This window comes from Lepisosteus platostomus, chromosome 18 (assembly GCF_059453375.1).
Source record: "Lepisosteus platostomus isolate fLepPlt1 chromosome 18, fLepPlt1.hap1, whole genome shotgun sequence".
Taxonomy (NCBI): domain Eukaryota; kingdom Metazoa; phylum Chordata; class Actinopteri; order Semionotiformes; family Lepisosteidae; genus Lepisosteus; species Lepisosteus platostomus.
In genome coordinates this window covers 16,782-34,547 of record NC_142628.1, presented here as the reverse complement: position 1 = coordinate 34,547, position 17,766 = coordinate 16,782, and the positions used below count along the sequence as shown (strand labels likewise).

Below are 17,766 nucleotides of genomic sequence, written 5' to 3'. Positions count from 1 at the left end.
GTTCAATCAGTGCTCTGCAGTTCCTGGCCAGCTGAATGCACAGTGCAGTGACAGGCTTGGAGGACCCTGCTCAGAGGAAGCTCACTGGATACCAGCTGTGACTGGTTGATGCCCATTGGTAAGCAATGAAGTGTGGTTTGAACAGTAGAAAGTGAAGAGGTGCTGCAAGCAGTCCTTGAAATTCCTAGATACACATGGATCTTGGAGCAGGTGCAAGGGTGGTGTAATAGAGGACATGTCCCTGGAGCAGAGGTGAGTTTCACTCTTTTCCGGTCTAACCTTATCCATTTCAAACTTGATGCTATATAACCTTTTAGTATTTGCTTGTTAGAACTGTTTACTGAAGCTGAAAAGTTTCTTCTGGAGTAGGCTACATGTTAAGCTCTTGGATCTCTTCTGGTGTACAACGTCACGCTTTAACATGCTGAACTGTTTCTAGAAGTGAAGCTTTTTTGGGCTTTCTTCTGGGTAATTTTTCCTCCCTGTTTGGTTGAGGCATTTGTATACTAATGTGCACTTGACTGGCTCTGTAAGGCAATTACTGCTTTGCATCGGATTTATTTCATGGGTGCACACATGTAAATTGGTTTTGATGCACAGCAGTAAAATAGTGATTTGGCACACCAACAGCCTCCTCCGTAGACTCCTTGCTGGTTACAGCATATCAGCCAGGTACTCGCGATGTGTGTTGGCACAGGAACTGCTCTCCTCACAGGGGAGGAACTGCACTGGATCCCTCCCCTGTGGCAAGAGCCCTTGACTGGGGGTTTTCTCTTCACTCTCTGCAGGGTGTTTTTCCTGTTTTATCTTGGACAGATGCTGCAACAAACATTTTGGACGTTTAGTACAAAACTGGAGCTGGGAGTAATTGTTCTTACTGTTTCTAAGTGCAGAGGATCATAACAGAATCTGTCTACTAGGTTATCTGCTGCCAGAAGGGTTGACCAGGCTTTTGCTCCCAGATGGATGACCTCTCATCGCCAGAAGTGGAGTAAACTGAGTAATCCAATTATCCCACTGCCTGATTAGTTTACTCCTAACCCATCTTGCATTTTTAGTATAGATCATGTTCTGCTTAATCGGTTATCCTTATCTTTTTGGCTTCGATGTAAATGACTGTGGGGGGGGGGGGGGGTCTGATTCTTTTTTTTTCCACAGGATGCAGTTTTCCCATAGCTGTCTTGGTGAAGAGCAAGGAGTGCTACTGCTTGGGGAAGTGGACTTGGACTCCTCTCCGTGAACAAGGGGAATTGAAAGTAAGTAGAGGGGAGATGCAGGTCAGTGTGAGGGGCACTTTTAAAACTGCATCTGCATGGTGGTAGTGTGGAGGAGGAAAATGGACAGTCCTGTTTTGTCCTTGCAGTTGGTGCACTGAGAGGCAGCTGTCAGATGAGGACTGTCACTGGAAAAAGGATGCTTTTGAAGTTTTCAGCTCCTGGTCTCAAGAGAAGAGTGTTGGTATCTTGGTCAGTTATGTTCACAGAACCGCCTCTCTCAATGAGGCTAGACCACAGTTGTGCTGAGTGGTATGATTGACTCTGGAATATTGTTTGTGATTTAGAGTGGAATGCCATGATGGGTGCTCCCCAGTCCCTGCCCACCTGAATGCAGACAGTGCTGATGTCTTGTTTGGAAATGAGCTTCCATGGAACAGACTTGGCTGTCTGAATGGATACTGGGAGTGTGACCTGTGAGTATTGAAGTCCTGCAGGTTGAACACTAGAAAGCAAGGAGGGGTTTTAAGCTGCCCTTGGTGAATCTGCTGGGCACCTGAGGATGTTGGAACACATGCAAAGGTACAGTAGTCATGCAGGACACTGTCCCTACTGCAGCGGTGAGTTGTGAGCTTTTGCATCTTGTCTTTGATTTGGGAAGTGTAGAGTTCAAGTTTCATTATACTTATATACAGGTATATGGTATAACAAAATGCTATTTGGCTAGCTCTTGGATGTTAAGCAGTACAAAACAATACTTTTGTATAAGAAAATAGGCAATGTGCAAGATCATACTTCAACTATATGAAATAAAGGATAAAACATTTTATGGAGAGTGAGCTTCTTGGCAAGTGAGGTAGATTTCAATGTGTGCGTTTTAGATTTGATTGAGGGTTCAGCTCATGGGTGAGAGGCTGGAAGTTTAATAGTTGTGTAGTGCATGGGTAAAAACTGTCTGGGCCCAAATACTCCAGTACTGGTTTCCAGATGGTAGAGGCTCAAGCAGTCTTCTTGCTAGGGTGTGTGGGGTCTTTGCTTAGAGCTTTCCTCAAGCACTCTCCATCATAAATGACTTGGATGGGAGAGTAACCCCAGTGATGGACTGGGCAGTTTTCACCACCCACTGTAGGGCTTTGTGGTCTGCAATACTGCAGTTGCCATACTACACTGATGCAACCTGTGTGCTTTCTGTAGTGCATCTGTAAAAGTTGGTGAGAATCTGGGGACATATCTCAGCCGCCTTCAACCGTCTTGGGGAAATTCAGGCTGTGTTGCACTTTCTTAATCAGACAGGTGGACAATGGATTAAGCGCACACCCTGGGGGACTTCTGTGTTCAGTTGGTGCTGGAGGTGCGGTGTCCAAGCTTGACAGCTGGAGGTCTGCCTGTCGGAAAGTCCCAAATCCCATTGCAGAGGGTGGTGTCGTGACCCAGTGCATTGAGTTTCTTGACTAGTTTCTGGAATGATGGTATTAAAAGCTGAGCTGAAGTAGATGAATAGTAATCCTGTGTATGTTTTCTTTTTATCCAGATGTGGATAAAAAGTGTTGCTGGCTTCAAACTGAGCATAAAAGGCATTGAGCTCATTAGGCAGGGAGGCATCATGGACAGATGTTCTGCCTTTTTGTAGTCTGTGAGGGCCTGTATACCTTGCCACATGCGCCTTGGGTCAATAGTGCTGAAGTGTTACTTCAGTTCCTGTTTGAGTGTGATTTTTGCATGTTTAATACCTTTCTTTAGATTGATACTGGCTGACTTCAGTTCTGATTTATTGCCCGATTGAGTGTTGCAGACCTCTGTTCATCCATGGTTTCTGTTTAGGAAACGCTCTTATTACCTTTGTCACATAGCCAGCACATGTCTTGATGTAGCTAGTGACTGATGTATATTCCTGTATGTCGATACATACTGTGTGGCTGCCTCTTTTAAAAACACCTCAGTCAGTGCCTTCAAAACAGTCCTGCAGGAGTGATTCAGCTCCTTCAGGGCACACTTTCACTGTCCTGACTGCTGGTTTCACTCACCTGTGCAGCTGTCTGTGTGTGTGGGGAGGAGAAATGGTGATTGTGGTCTGTTTCCACAGTGGGGGAGGGGTATGGCCTTGTAAGCATTCTGAATGTTGGTGCAAACGTGGTCCAGAGTGTTTTCTCCTCTCGTTGGGAGGGGGACTTGCTGATTGGTATTTCAGGAGAATGGGGTTGAGATTTGTAAGACTTAAGTCACCCAAGATGATAAAGGTTGTCGGGATGTGCAGATTCCTGCTTATTGCAGGGTACAGTACCTCTAGCACTTCTTTGCCATTAGTCGGGGGTGGATGTAGATGGCAGTCATAAACAGTCTGAACAGTAAACGGCTACATCTGTTTTCGTGCGATATGCCAGGGACTTGTGCAATACAACTTGGTGTACCGTTTTGGTTTATTCTTTGTATGTTCTGGACTGTGAGTAACTCTACTTAGTGCACTTCTCACTGTACGGATTGTATTGTATCATTCATTACAATGCTGTTTACTTTAGCTGCTGTTGCACTGCAATTTCCCTCATGGGATCAAAATATCTACCTATAAGTTTTAAATTCCCTCAGCAGATAAAAGGGGTGTTATTTGATCATTAGAAATTCCAGAGTGGGTGAGCAGTGTTTCATGATGGAAGATGTTGCACCATGTGTTAATAAAAATGCAAACTCCCCCACCTCTGGATTTACCAGACTCTGTAGTTCTGTCCATGTTGAAGGCAGAAAACCCATCTAGGTGTATTGCTGAGTCTTTAATACTATGTTAGCTAAGTTTTGGTGGAAAACATGAGTCAAGAGTTGTAACTGAAATGGAGAACTAGAGCTTGATTACTAAGGCTCCTGGCTCCTTTAGAACTAGGAAACAAGTCTTGCTAGTTTATACAAAATGTTTAAATGTCTTTTCAGTTTATGAGGCTTAGTTTTGTGATTTTTGGTGGGCAATTTAAGCATCTTTAAGCTTAATGCACAATTAGTAGAGCTGTTGGTCTATTTCTTAGAAATGCTTGTCTGTCTTGGTTAAGCAGTGTCTCACTTCACTGGCTGTCTTTCTGGCTCTGAAAGCCTGAATTTATTTCATGGGTGCACTTTTGAAGTAAATCTCTTTAGATGCACTGCAGTACAAGAATGACTTGGCACACCAGCAGACTCCTGGCTGGTTACAGCTCTGAGGAGATGGCATGTCAGCCAGGTTCTCTTGATGGGTGTCGGCACAGGAACGGTACTTGAACCCTCCCATGTGGACTAGGAGGTTTCCTCTTTGCTCCCTTCAGGGTGTTTTTGTTTGTTTTCTCTTGAACAAGGTTTGCTGTGAAAATGTTGAAAGTGGAAATGCTGGCTTGACTGTTTCTAAAAGGTGCAGAGGATCAAGTCTAAATCTGCACCTGAGTTAATTACAGATGTGGTACGCTTTAGACTAGGATTGCTGCTGGGGTTCATTGTAAGGATTAAAATACCTAAAACCAAAAGTTTAGCACTGAAAGTAATGCTGTCCGTTTTAGTGCAGAAAGGGGAGGGATGAGTTTCCAGCTGTCTGGAAGTGGATGTGTGCTGTGCTTTGTGAAAAGGGGGAGCTGCAATAATATTTATGCTTTTGTTAGAGGACTTTCTTCTTGTAGATGTTTTTTAAAACGATACTAACTGCTACATAAAGTTTTATTATTCTGTGTATAAGTGTAGTACTGATGTATACTATACAAAATGGTGCATGGTTTTGCCCAGAGTATCTTGTACAGCAGGTCATGTAAAGGAGATGTGGCTGTAAAAGTGTCAACTTGTGCAAAGTGGTTGTCAAACCTGAACTTTGAGGAGTTTCTATTCATTGGGGAATGCAAGACTTGGTTTGATCTGTATGTGTGCAGGCTGTAATTCTACCCTGATGGTAGAATGCATGAAGTGGCTGGAAGGTTTAAATCCATTGGTTGTGGCCCATCACTAGGTTTTGAGTGCTGCTGGTGTGCTTTTGAGTTTGTTCTGAATGTTTAAGCTTTAAAACCCTTTCAGTCCAGGCTGCAGCCGTTTAGTACTGAACATGGTCAGTGTTTTGGTCTCGTTTTCCTGTGGATCTCAAGATTATTGGGGTGCCCTGAATTTCTTTATGTAAAACCAAAAATTTAATTTGGTTTTTAAGTCACATTCACAGCCCTAGGTAGACATTTTAGTGTGCTTAAAAAAGCCCAAATATCAACCACTATTTAATTGGGTGTAAAACGTTTTGAGATTGACTTGTATGAAATCTGTACTGCCTTTTAATAGAATATGGTTTTATTTCCACATGTTCGGTCTACATGAATAAAAATGTTAATGGACTTGGTCATCCCCTTTTACCTTGGTTATAGGATAGTGGAATCTAAGCTTGATGGTTTTAGATACATTTTTCTTTCTCTATTGCTTGTGTAACTGGTTTGAACAGTTAACTTTCATAGCCAGTCACCAATCTGTTAATGTCACGGAAGTAAACTATGAGCATCTTATATGCTGGGTGAGATTTTTAGATTCTTTTGGATGCCTATGGATCTTGGAGCTGTTGCAAAGGAAGTCTAGGAGGACCTTGTCCCTGGAGTGATTGGTGAGTTTCACTTTCCAATAACTTTCATTTCTCTAATCAAGTCTAAATCAAATATAAACACTTAATTTTGTCCTTGCTTGTAAGACGTTTTGTAAAAAGCTCCTTTTGGTTTGGTTAAGCTCTTGTTTATCTTCTGGCAGAGCACATTATGCTTTAATGTGCTAAACATCTAGAGTCATAGTGGTGTAGTTTCTTTGACTTTCTTCTGGGTAATTTTTCCTCCCTGCTTGGTTGAGGTATTTGTATACTAATGTGCACTTGACTGGCTGTCATTCTGGCTCTAAAAGATGGAATCAGTGCTTTTGTATGCGACTTTATTTCATGGGTGCACACATGTAAATAAATCACTTAAATACCGAGCAGTACAATGGTGACTTGGCACACCAGCTGCTAACTTCAGTTTGATTTCTTGCTGGTTACAGCTCTGTGGAGACCACATGTCAGCCAGGTTCTCTTGATGGGTGTTGGCACAGGACCTGCTCTTCTCCCAGGGGAGGAACTGCACTGGATCCTGTGCCAAGAACCCTTGACTAGGGGGTTTTTCTTGGCTCTCTGCTGGGTGTTTTCTTGTTGGTTTGTCCTGGACAGGTGCTGCATTGTGTTCATGTTGGGAGTGGAAATGCTGGCTTGACTGTTTCTAAGAAGTGCAGAGGACCTGGTCTGAATCCTTCTCTTCATTTCAGGCTCTATGCTGCTAGAGGAGATGAGCAAGCTTGGGCTTCAGAGGGAGGTCCTTTCATCGCCCAGGAGTGGAGCACAGATGGGGCTGGTCTCTGGGGTCTTTCAGTGAAGGTCTGCTAGAGTGGTGTGCTTGTCTGAAGACTGCAAGTTAAAGGCAGCATCAGAGGATCCAGTCAGGTGAGTGAGACAAGTTCTCATTTTGAGTACACTGGGTACTTGGGGGTTTCATTTGAGTACTTTGGGTATATGTTGATTTTGTTTAGGTACAGTTGTGGAGATTTGCATGTCAAGTTAGATAATTGAGTATATTGGTTAGGCAGCTGTTGGCATGTGCATGGGAGTTGTATAGTACAAACAACTTTTTTTCTTGCCTAAACTTTTTTACACATTAAATGAACATGAAAGATCCTGTTATCAGAGGAATGTGGAGGAATCTGAAACCCTGCATTTTTAATGAGGAATTGAATTTTTGAGAATGTTAACTGTTTTAATTGTCTTGTCTTAAGCTAGCACACCTAGGAGGAGAAGCAAGTGGATTTATGTCCTTGGTAAGTATTCAAGAACAATTTAGTTCCTCAAGGTTGAGGGAAGGGAGAGGTTTAACTGGCTGTTTTTGGGAACTTGTGTGGGAATGTTAAATGCTTTAAACAAGGTATTAGAAATGGACTTGAGTTCTGCACTCTGTTTTTGCTTTATCACATTTTAGGGTGGTTTTGTTGGTTTGTCCTGAAAAGGTAGTACTGAACATTTATAGTAGTTAAGGTCAAACTGGGTGTTTGAAGTGGAAATGTAGGCTGGACTATTTCTGACTAGTGCAGAGGACTCAGTCTAGTTTTTTTTTTCTTCAGGTTCTTTGCTGTCAGGGGGATGACCAGGCCTTTGCTGCCAAGAAGACCTTCACCAGGACTGGAGCCCAGATGCGCAGACTGGGTAGTGGGTTCTGTCTGCGAAGATCTTGATGAATCTGTTCCCATCCCAGAAGCCAATGGGCACATCGGAGGATCATTAAAGCTGCTGTAGAAGTTTCTAATGACAGGCAAAAAAAATGAGGGGGGGGGGGGGTCTTTTTTGGGTTAATTGTGGGCTGGAAAGAGGTTCAGGTGCTGTTGATGGTCCAACAGGAGCTGTGAAGCTCTGAGTGAATCTCTGCACACCAGCCTTGTAATGGCTGTTAGGACCTTGGCTTGTAACTCCAGCACCTGAGCCACCTGGCAGGGAGGAGACAGTGACTTTTGGTGCAGAAACCGAGAAAGAGTTCCAAGTTTTGTAACTTGGTAGCTACTTTGCACATTCTTAGCCATTTTGAAAAGAGTTTGAGAGGCTAAGGTCAAGCAATGATTTATTTGCATGGGTGCACACATGTAGATAAATCTTGCCTTGGCTGTAGAGTAAAAGTGAATTAAACCTATTAAGTAGGGATGAATAAAAGGAAAACTAATCCCATCCACTCATTTAGGAAAAGTTTACCGGAGTGTGGCTCTTTTTTTGGTACCTGCACAGAAAGCTCTTGTCATGGGAGAGGATTTTTGTTTTATGTTGTGGCTTTGTAAATACTTTGCCAGAGAATGTTCTCGTCTATTGGATGTCTTTTTGTCTGTATGGGATGTTAATAAAGTACCAATTTTTTTTCTTGTACCACCACCATCAACATAAGTTGCTGTTAATTATATTAAGTACATTGTGCCACTGGATCTGCTTTTCATGTAGTTTTTATTTGGACATTTTGCTCCCTAATTGATTGGTTTAACAATTTTTTTTTTACTACTGGGGAGGTTCAGGTCCTACTTTTTGGGTACATTTGATGTAAGTAGAGGATGTTTATTAGCATTCTTTAGGCATCTAAGCTTTGGTATATATTTTTGGGCATTGACAATGTAAAGCACAAAACTTTAATGGTTTGGGTTTATGAAAGTTATTAGATTTTGCCCCTGGGTGGTTTGTGCCTTGTTCAGTTGTGTAGAAATGAAAATGTACTTTATTTTCTTTGTAACGTAGAGGTTTTTAGAATGAAGGTGTCGTTGGTTGTGATTGGCTCGGCTTTGGTTTTCTTCAGTTCTCATGTTTTACTTTGGGTTTTTTTTTGTCTAGCTTTGGCTTCATTTTTTTTTTGTGTGAACTTTTTTGCAATTACCTTGTCCTAACATGTTATCAACCTTTGTGCTCTTTTGTAGTATGTTTTGTCATCTTTTGTTTTTTGCTTTTGGTTGTAGTTCCCTAGTGTATTGAAGTGAACGTAGTTGAAGTTGTCGGGTACATTGGTCTTTGTATTAGAAACACTAGTTTAGGATGGGCAAGTGCCTTTGTTTTATATGGCTGGCTGGGGGTAGTTAAGGTTAGCCAGGGTTTCAGATGCCAAAGACCTGAGTGTTTTGGGTTTTTGTTTGGTTGGCTTTCTCACTATTAGCCAGCCTCATTTTGTTTTTCTTTTATTTGGCACTGCTCTAGTTCCATGTTATCCTGTTTATGTACCAGTCACTTTAAATAAATCTTTTGCACCAAAACTTGTCATGCTTTCTAAGTTTTTCACCAGAAACCCACCAACATCCAAAACCATCCTAGAAGTTACAACTTGGGGTTGTAACGGGCACACTGGACACCCTCTGTGACTAGCAGTACCATCCCCTATAGAGGGAGTTTTTACTCCTACAGTCCTGGAGGGGATTGCACCCTTGTAAGGTTTCATTTCCTCCTTGCTTGTCCCTTTATGCCTTTCTCCATGTGTAGGCAAACTCATGCATCTTGGGTAGTAAGGTTTTGCTTTTTACTTTATGCACCCTGCTCAATAGTGTTAGTCCAGTCTGGAGGTAATGTTGGCACTATGGTTTATTTTTTCCACTGTTTGTGGTTGCTGCTAATGTCATACTGGTACTTTTCCGTCTGGGGTGGCTGACTTTTTTTACTGATGCTCTCTACAGTGCCTCCCATTAGTCACAATGGATACACTTATTTAAGAGTAAACAAGCAGTTCCAGTGCAACTGAAATTACACCAATTAAGTCTTCCATTCCCTTCCATGTGAAAATGTCCCAAAAGCAGTTTACTTAAGCTGTCCATTATACAAGGTTTTCTGTATGTGTAGTGAATTTGGGTGCAGCTATTTGTATGTCTTAATGTATTATTTGATGTCTTTAAAAGAACAAAAGTCTACTGGAAGTAATGCCAAGATGAATCCATTTCATACTGTAGTGATTGAGACTACATTATAGAATAGACCAAGAGAATATAATAGATTTAAGAAAGGAGTTTTCAGAATTGTATGGAGTTGTATAGAGGTTGCCATTTAGGGCAGAGACAGCTGCTAGCAGTGGTGGCAGTAAAATTATTTATACATTAGGTTTAAAGTCTAGCAAATGTAATTGTTACACAATTTTCATCCTTTTAAACTAATTAGATTTTTGGTTAGTGAGGTCTTTTTTATAGAGGGCTTGGTCTGTCTCTGCAATAGATCTGTTGTGGATGTTACTATATGATTTCTGCCAGCAAGGAAGTATAAATCTATTTACAGTGGTTTAACCATACTGCTCACTGCACCAATGAAGATCAGATGGAATGCCATTCCTTTCCTCATCTACTTGTGCCAGAATGCAATTAACCTACCTCCATGTTCTTGGACTGTGGCAGAGAACACATCTCGGAGACGGCCACAAACTGGAGAGAAAATTACATGAGCAGCCCAAATCTGGTTCTGTTCCAGTCGTCCCACAAAGTGTAATGTGTAGAAAAATAAACTGGTAACAAGTACCATGTGTAAGGAGTGTTTATTTTCATGAGCCCTGCATGAAGGAGTCCTTTGGAACCATGATGATGGCTTGGAGAGAAGCAAGAATGTGCACATTGACATTTAAAAAGCAATGGTATGCAACATTCATAGGATAAATAAGTTTCACATTAGTTATCCCATCATAAACTTGAGTTGGTAGTTAAAGCAACCTTTTCTTCATTTTTAGAAGAACCCAAAAAAGTGTGAAAAGGTCAGGTTGTCCAGATCCTGCCTCTTCAAGTTTAACTGCTTGTAGATGTAATTACATTTCATTAATGAAAACACAATGGTGACATACTGAGTTTATTATAAAATATGCCACTCCAGTATTCATATATGCCATATGAGATTGGTAGTTATCAAGATTTTGTTGATTTATTACTCTTCTACTTTTGGTACAGTAGCTTAGCTGCTCAATGTATTCTACTAGAGTTTAGGGGTCTTTTTCTCCAATCCCAGAGGTTAGTGTGATTTGGGTCAGTCCAGTACAGAGTGTAATGACCTTTACAATTATAATCTATTTCATTAATTATATCCCAGTTTTTTCAAGTACCATGTTAACCATAAAAATGCCAACTTTGTAGGTTTTGAATTGTAAGTGCATGGTTTAGCTAAAGAGACACTTTAATTTGTGGTTTTGTTTTTAACACCTTTTATTCTTAAAACCTTTAATGATTTATCACATTATGAAATAAATCCTCTTCATTTATATAGACCTGTTTGGAAGTGTCCACCAATTAAGTCAGTAGAAACTTTAACGTGTGAGTAGGTTATTGCAAAAAAGGTAGTTGATTTGGTTAATAAATATAAAATAACAAATACTTTGCTCAACAAAAGGTTTGTAGTAGGAGCCAAGTGTATTTAATCTAAGTACCCCTTTTCTAAAATAAACTTTGTTAGAAAAAAAGATTTACAAAAATAAGTAAATAGTACTCACCACTTACCACTCTCCTCAGCTCCTGGACTCTTGAATGAAAACAGAGGCACAGGAAGTCTGCTCTTTTATCCTCTGAGCTGGGCTGGCTCCTCCCCCTCAGAATGAACCAAGTCCAGTGAGGGGTGAAACCTTCACAACTGTATATAGTGGCTGGCTGAATTAAATCAACAGTTATACAAACTCCATATAATACATCTATTCATTTGAAGATGGATAATGAATTTCTCATTTTGGGGTTAAATAAAGTGCGACTGATTGAATCATATGTGGGAAGCTATTCATTGATGATTATTGTTTGCACTTTTGAGCCTCTTTGTGTTTTTTGATCAAGAGATTTATACAGATGTAGGCATTCAAGTGCATGTTTAAACCTGGTTAATATGGAATCTTAATATCGAATTTTAAAACCAAAGGGTAATTTTGGTAGCTGAGCATAAAAATAACAGGAGCATAAATCTTTGAACATCATATCATCATAAATTATATTGATTTAGAAATATAAACATTATACTTAATGTCTAAGACTGATAGAGGTAGCTTAAATAAAAAGTACACAGAAGGATTGCACTTTACAAACATTTTATGCATCAAAGACTCACTTTATGTGGTTAAGTTTTGATGTGCTCTTTCTGACTATGTTAAATTGAAAACATTATTAAGATTAAAATATTATGGATTCTTTTAAAAAGCATATAAATCTTCTCTATGAATCCTTGCATTATTCCAGTAAAATACATGTACTTTTTAGAATCCACCGAATGAGGTAAGATTAATTTACTAGCCATATACAATTATAAAAGAATTTGTCTTTTTCACAACCCAAACTTGCTGTCCATGAGATACAGAGAGGTCTGGGGCCATTATACAGCACCCCTGGAGCAATTGGCCTTGCTTAGGGGCCCAATGGAGAAAAAGCTGTGGGATTTGAACCAGCAACCTTCCATCCACAGGTGCAGATCCTTAGCCACAGAGCCACCACACTTTCCTCTTGGGATTATGAAATGGAAATATGTAGTAAAAGAAATTAGTAATCACATTAATGGATCAAAATATTAAAGATTTATGTAACTGATTGTATAACTTTAGTCTGTTTTCTTTGTAAATGTTTATTTTGTGACTCATTCAGTCCCGATTACTTTTGGAACAGTTTGACCTGTCTGTTTCAGCAGAGGTTCCAAGTGCTCTGTTGGTGCAGTGGGTTTGGCTGAGTGGTCTTCTCACCCCCTGGGAGATCTGGGTTCAATTCCTGCTTAGGGCTGAAGCTTTTTTTCTAATAAATAAAGTCTACTTTTTAAAAACATGAAATAGTAAATATGTATAGTATATTAAGATTTTTATATAACTAGATAGTAAAAAAATCTTTAGGAATGAAAAACAGGAAGAGCACGCTACATTATGAGGTGTGCTGTCGGGTGCTGGATAGCTCAATGGGTTAGAGTATGGTATTAATGAGCTCAAGGTTGTGGGTTCAGTTCCTGCATGGGCCATGAAATCCCATTTTCTGTGGTGTGGTGGCTCTATGGCTAAGGATCTGAGAGTGGCTGGTCGGTTGCTGGTTTGTATCCCACAGCTGGCACAGGAATCCTATTTCATTGGGCTCCTGAGTGAGGCCCTTTACCCCAAATGCTCCAGGGGTGCTGTACAAATGGCTGACCCTGCAGTCTGACCCCCAGCTTCTCTCCCTGTATGTGTCTCAAGACAAATTCCTAATATCATAAAAATATATATGGCCAATAAAGTGTTATTATCTATTGTCCTTTACCTCTATAGGGACACAAAAAGTTTTAAAAGTTAAAAGTCCAGATGTTTCCAAAACATCAATTTGAGATATTTTTGGCTGCTTAGTTACGTGATTCCATATTAATATAATTAAGTGGTATTAATTCAATGCCATTATTTATAACAGCAAGTGGCATTTACTATGTATTCTTTGAAAAGGATAAAAATAATTTCACATGTATATAAACTATAGTGTTAGAAGCAGCATGTTTAAACTTTTGTATATCCCACTGTAATTTACCATTTTAAAGATTTTGATGCCTAAAAAGATGTATGAAGAAGGTGGAATACTGTTGTGTACATTATTTATATATTATGTTTTATTTTTACTTTCTGCTATAAAATTATATATTTGGATTTTCTCTTTGTCGATGTAAACCTGAAAGATGCATATTATGTTCACACCCTACAGTATAATAATAAACTATTTGTATATATCCAACTAAGCAATCTTGTTTTTATTCTATCTACTTACTTTTAAGTACTTTGATATTTAACATGCTGTCATACACAGTATACAATTCAATTTCTATAACTGGCAAAGATTTGTTCCTTACCTTTGACTTGGATTTAAACTCAGGCGTTTTCTGGTGACTGTCCAAATATTCCACAAAGAAGTGCAGTCCCACAACTGAGTGTTTGTAAAACGTTGCAGCACCTAGCAGATGCTGAACCTTTTAAGTACTCCTGCATTATCACCTGTGTCTTCTGAATGGCTGGATCTGTAGATGGGCTGGCTAATACTTGTTTAGTCATCTGAATCAGGTGTGTCGCATTATGAACAATAGGGTTTTGCTAATTGACCATTTTGAGGACATGTGGGGATAGGTTCTTGATGATAGGTTCTTGAGTTAATGATGAGGGGTTTAATAACACAGCCTTGGAGACTAGTAGTCAGTCTGCTTCTGGCTCCTGGATGGGTAGGAGCTCCTGGCTTGCAGCTGTGTTAGCCCAAAGACTGCTATGGAAGGTGAGTGGTTTTGATGTTTGTTGGGTTTGGGTGGTAATTTGTAGAAGGTTGTAGGTTGAAGTTGTTGACAGTTGAAGTTTTTGAAGGTGTTTAGAATATTTTTGTACTGTGAGTTTGGGAAGGGTTTTTGTATGTGATGGGTGGAAAGGTAACATATTTAGTTGAAACTTGACTGTCTTCTAAAGACTGTCCAAATGTTCCACAAAGTAGTGCAGTCCCACAACTAAGTGTTTGTAAAAAAAAAAAAAAAAAAAGTTACCCAGCAGATCCTGAACCTCTAAGTAGCCCCCACATTATCACCGGTGCATTTTGAATGGCTGGATCTGTAGATGGGCTGGCTAACACTTGTTTAGTCATTGGAAACAGGTGTGTGTCACATTATGAACAATAGGGCTTTGCAAATTGACCATTTTGAGGACATGTTGTGGTAGGTTCCTGGTGAATTAGCCACACCTCTGAGTTAATGATGAGGGTTTTAAAAACGCAGCCTTGGGTCTAGTAGTCAGTCTGTTTCTGGTTCCTGTAAGGGTAGAAGGTCTTGGCTTGCAGCTGTGTTAGCCGAAAGACTGAGAAAGGTGGGTGTTTTTTATGCTTTTTTTTTGGGGGGGGGTAATTTAAAGTAGGTTGAAGGGTTTTAGAATATTTGTGCAATGTGGGTTTGGGAAGGTTTGTGGTACTTGTTGAGTTTAATGGTACTATAATCAGTTTAAACTAGAGTTTTTTTTTTCTGAAGATATGGAAGAAAAGTTACTTTAGTTTATTTTAATGTGTTCTGAAATCTGATGTTTATACTTGTGAGGGTTATGTTCTTTGAATTGAAATGTTTTCAGCTATGGGTTGTGTTCTATAAGGTTCTTTTTAAATGGGTTTTCCAAAGGGTAGTAGGATTTCAAAGGATTTAAACCTGTTTGGACCTGAATTTGTTAATTTTCATTGGTTTTTGTAAGCAGTCAAGGCTATAGGACATAACAGTCTTGGATGATTGTTTTCAAAAAGGTGGCAGGTAAGAGAATGTAAATTGAGTTGGCAAATAGGTAGTATTTTAGATCCGGTTCAGTGTTTAGGCAAGCGTTGAGTTGGGGAAATTGAGATATGTTTGTGGTGTGTAACTCCTTTTTGTTGTATACCTAAACTGTTTTGATGGGAAGTTCAGGTTGGCTGCACTGAGCTTTTTGGATAATGATGAATGTGGTGTTTTATGCTTAAATATGAGTATTTTGAAACATGCTTAGATGTTTATGGTTGTTTTGAGCTTTCAGTTTTGTCATTTTAGCTGATGTGGAAATTAGTCTATTTTGCTTTTTTTAATATGAATGTTTTTGGTAACATTGTTTAGATTAGTACTCTGAATTTGTGGAGTAAGGTATGCTGATTTACAGTGAGGGTGGTTGTGAATGATGAGGCCATGTTGGATTCAGAGAAGAGTTGGAGCTTCACTTATTTTCAATGGCTATAATGTTATTGGTTCTAGTGGACATTGAAGATGTTCTGTTATGATTTGGCTGAATGATATCTGAAGTAACTTTGTTTTGAACAATTGTTTTCCTGGTGGTAAGCTCTTTGGCTAATTGCACCATTCACACCTTTTTGAGTCATTGAAAGTAAAGCCCTGTATATATTTGGATATTTAATGATACCCTTTGTTACACTAACAATTTATGTTGATGGGTGTTATGGTTTATTAGGTGAATGAGCTGGTTATGTTCTTTTTGACTTTTGGAATTAAGTCAAAGTTTTAATTTTCAATGTGAATAGCCTGTTTTGGTTGTGTGTTATGTTGGAACTTTGCAATTTTCATGTTTTGGAATTTCTATTGCTTTGTATTGTATTTTTTTGAGAGTCATGCAATACAATGTAGAACTGAAATTGGAGCATTTATTTGCTCTATGATTGTGGAGGCAGTTTGTTGTTTCTTGTTGGAAGTGTGCACAATTACATTAGTTTAGCAAGGGGTATTGTGCAGGAAGGGAGGTGTTAGTTTTGGGGGTCGGTTTGTTTCGATTTGTACAGATGCAGCCATTCAAAACGAGCTGGGTACGCTGTGGTACAACGCGGTGGGCGTGTTGCATCAAAACGCGCAATTTCGTGTCATACTGCAGTTGACTGTATGCAAATTAGATTGTTAATAGTACCCGGAATCACCTTGTAAAACCACCAGGTGGAGCTCATAAAGCTTAACCTTGCATGTCCAGCATTTGAGCTGTCACCAGAAATTGCCAGTTTTGAATCCCGATCACTGCTGAGGGACAATCTTTATTCAATTAAGAATTTAAGTTGTATATTCTTTAGACTTTAAACTGTGTATTACAGCATGTTAATCATCCAACATTAAAAAGGGTATATTTGATGAAAGCAAGATTGCTCAGTTGGACAAAAGCACACAACCCACCTTTATCATAAATATTTTATGCATCAGGCTCCTTGCCTGGCTCTCCTTGGGTTGTTCATTCCGATATCAGTGATGGAATGTTGAACATGTTTTTTGCTTGGTGTTGATTTTTCACTTCCTGGTTTCCCCTTCTTTATGGTCTCCCAGGTTTAATTCTGTTGTGGTTTGTGCTTGTTGTCTTTTTTTTTTTTTTTTGGCAAGTCTCCGGAGCTCTACCTGACCCCCCCCCCCCTTCCTCTACCCAATAAAGTTTTAATACCCTGGAGGAGGGGGCAGCTCTCAGCTGTGGACTCCTGGAGGTTTCCCTTATGTTAAATGAGGTTTTTCCTCCCCCAAGTGCTATGCAGCTCACTTATTTGTATGGACTTTAGGAGCCACCCATTAAGGGGGGGGGGGGGGCGTACTGTCACGCCCTCTGCAGAGTGCTCCTACTGTCTTGTCCCTAGTTTCCTGTGCTTTGCTCTCCTTCTGGTGTCTCTCTCTCCCAGGGGCTATATATTTCTGGGTAACTTATTCTCCTTCGCTCAGCATTGATGCTCGGATATCTTGAGACCCGCCTAGCACCAGGTCGCTGCTCCATCCGTGGCCTGAGGGCATAGGTGCCACACCCAGTACACCTAGAGGGCGCTCTACTTTCCTCCTGTTCCTAGTTCCCTGTGATTATTCTTGTCTTGTTGTGTAGCCTATTTATTTCCTGCTTCTGCTCTGCTACTCACTCAGCATTGATGTTTGGATGTCCTGAAATCCGCCTAGCACCAGGTTGCCCCACCTGTTGCATGTTTTAACTTTGTCGTGGGCTCCCATGCACTCTGGTCTCCCTGGCTCTGAGCTCCCACCACCTCTGGTCTGGGTTTCCATGCCGTTATGTGTTAATTGTTCCCCTGTTCCATTAGGGTTTATTTTTGTTGTTTGATTTTGTCTGTTCTGCCTTTTTTTGTGTTGCTCCTTCGGAGCCCAGTCCGGCCCCCCCTTCCTCTACTCAATAAAGGTTTTTTTTTTTACCTGAAGGAGGGGGCAGTTCTCAGCCGTGGACTCCTGGAGGTTTCCTTTCAGTTAAATGAGGTTTTTCCTCTCCCCAGTGCTGTGAAGCTCACTTATTTGTATGGACATTAGTAGCTACCCATGAAGGGGGGGGGGGGGTGTACTGTCACGCCCTCTGCAGGATGCTCCTACTGTCTTGTCCCTAGTTTCCTGTGCTTTGCTCTCCTTCTGGTGTCTCTCTCTCCCAGGGGCTATATATTTCTGGGTAACTTATTCTCCTTTGCTCAGCATTGATGCTCGGATATCTTGAGACCCGCCTAGCACCAGGTTGCTGCTCCGTCTGTGGCCTGAGGGCATAGGTGTCACGCCCAGTACACCTAGAGGGCGCTCTACTTTCCTCCTGTTCCTAGTTTCCTGTGATTATTCTTGTCTTGTTGTGTAGCCTATTTATTTCCTGCTTCTGCTCTGCTACTCACT

The 17,766-nt window shown here is 40.4% G+C and overlaps 1 long non-coding RNA gene across 3 annotated transcripts; it reads left to right on the top strand.

The window, feature by feature from the left end:
- Nucleotides 1-258: 258 nt before the first annotated feature.
- Nucleotides 259-8,975, top strand: LOC148645388 (uncharacterized). 3 transcript variants are annotated; one of them, XR_015928144.1, is made up of 7 exons: nt 259-1,000; nt 1,159-1,256; nt 1,364-1,466; nt 1,562-1,690; nt 6,477-6,651; nt 6,981-7,022; nt 7,323-8,975. It is a non-coding gene; the product is annotated as an uncharacterized LOC148645388 (long non-coding RNA). The 3 variants fall into 3 exon arrangements; XR_015928143.1 differs by having other exon boundaries at nt 259-1,256; XR_015928142.1 differs by lacking the exons at nt 259-1,000; nt 1,159-1,256; nt 1,364-1,466; nt 1,562-1,690 and having other exon boundaries at nt 5,802-6,651.
- The last annotated feature ends 8,791 nt before the right edge of the window (nt 8,976-17,766 follow it).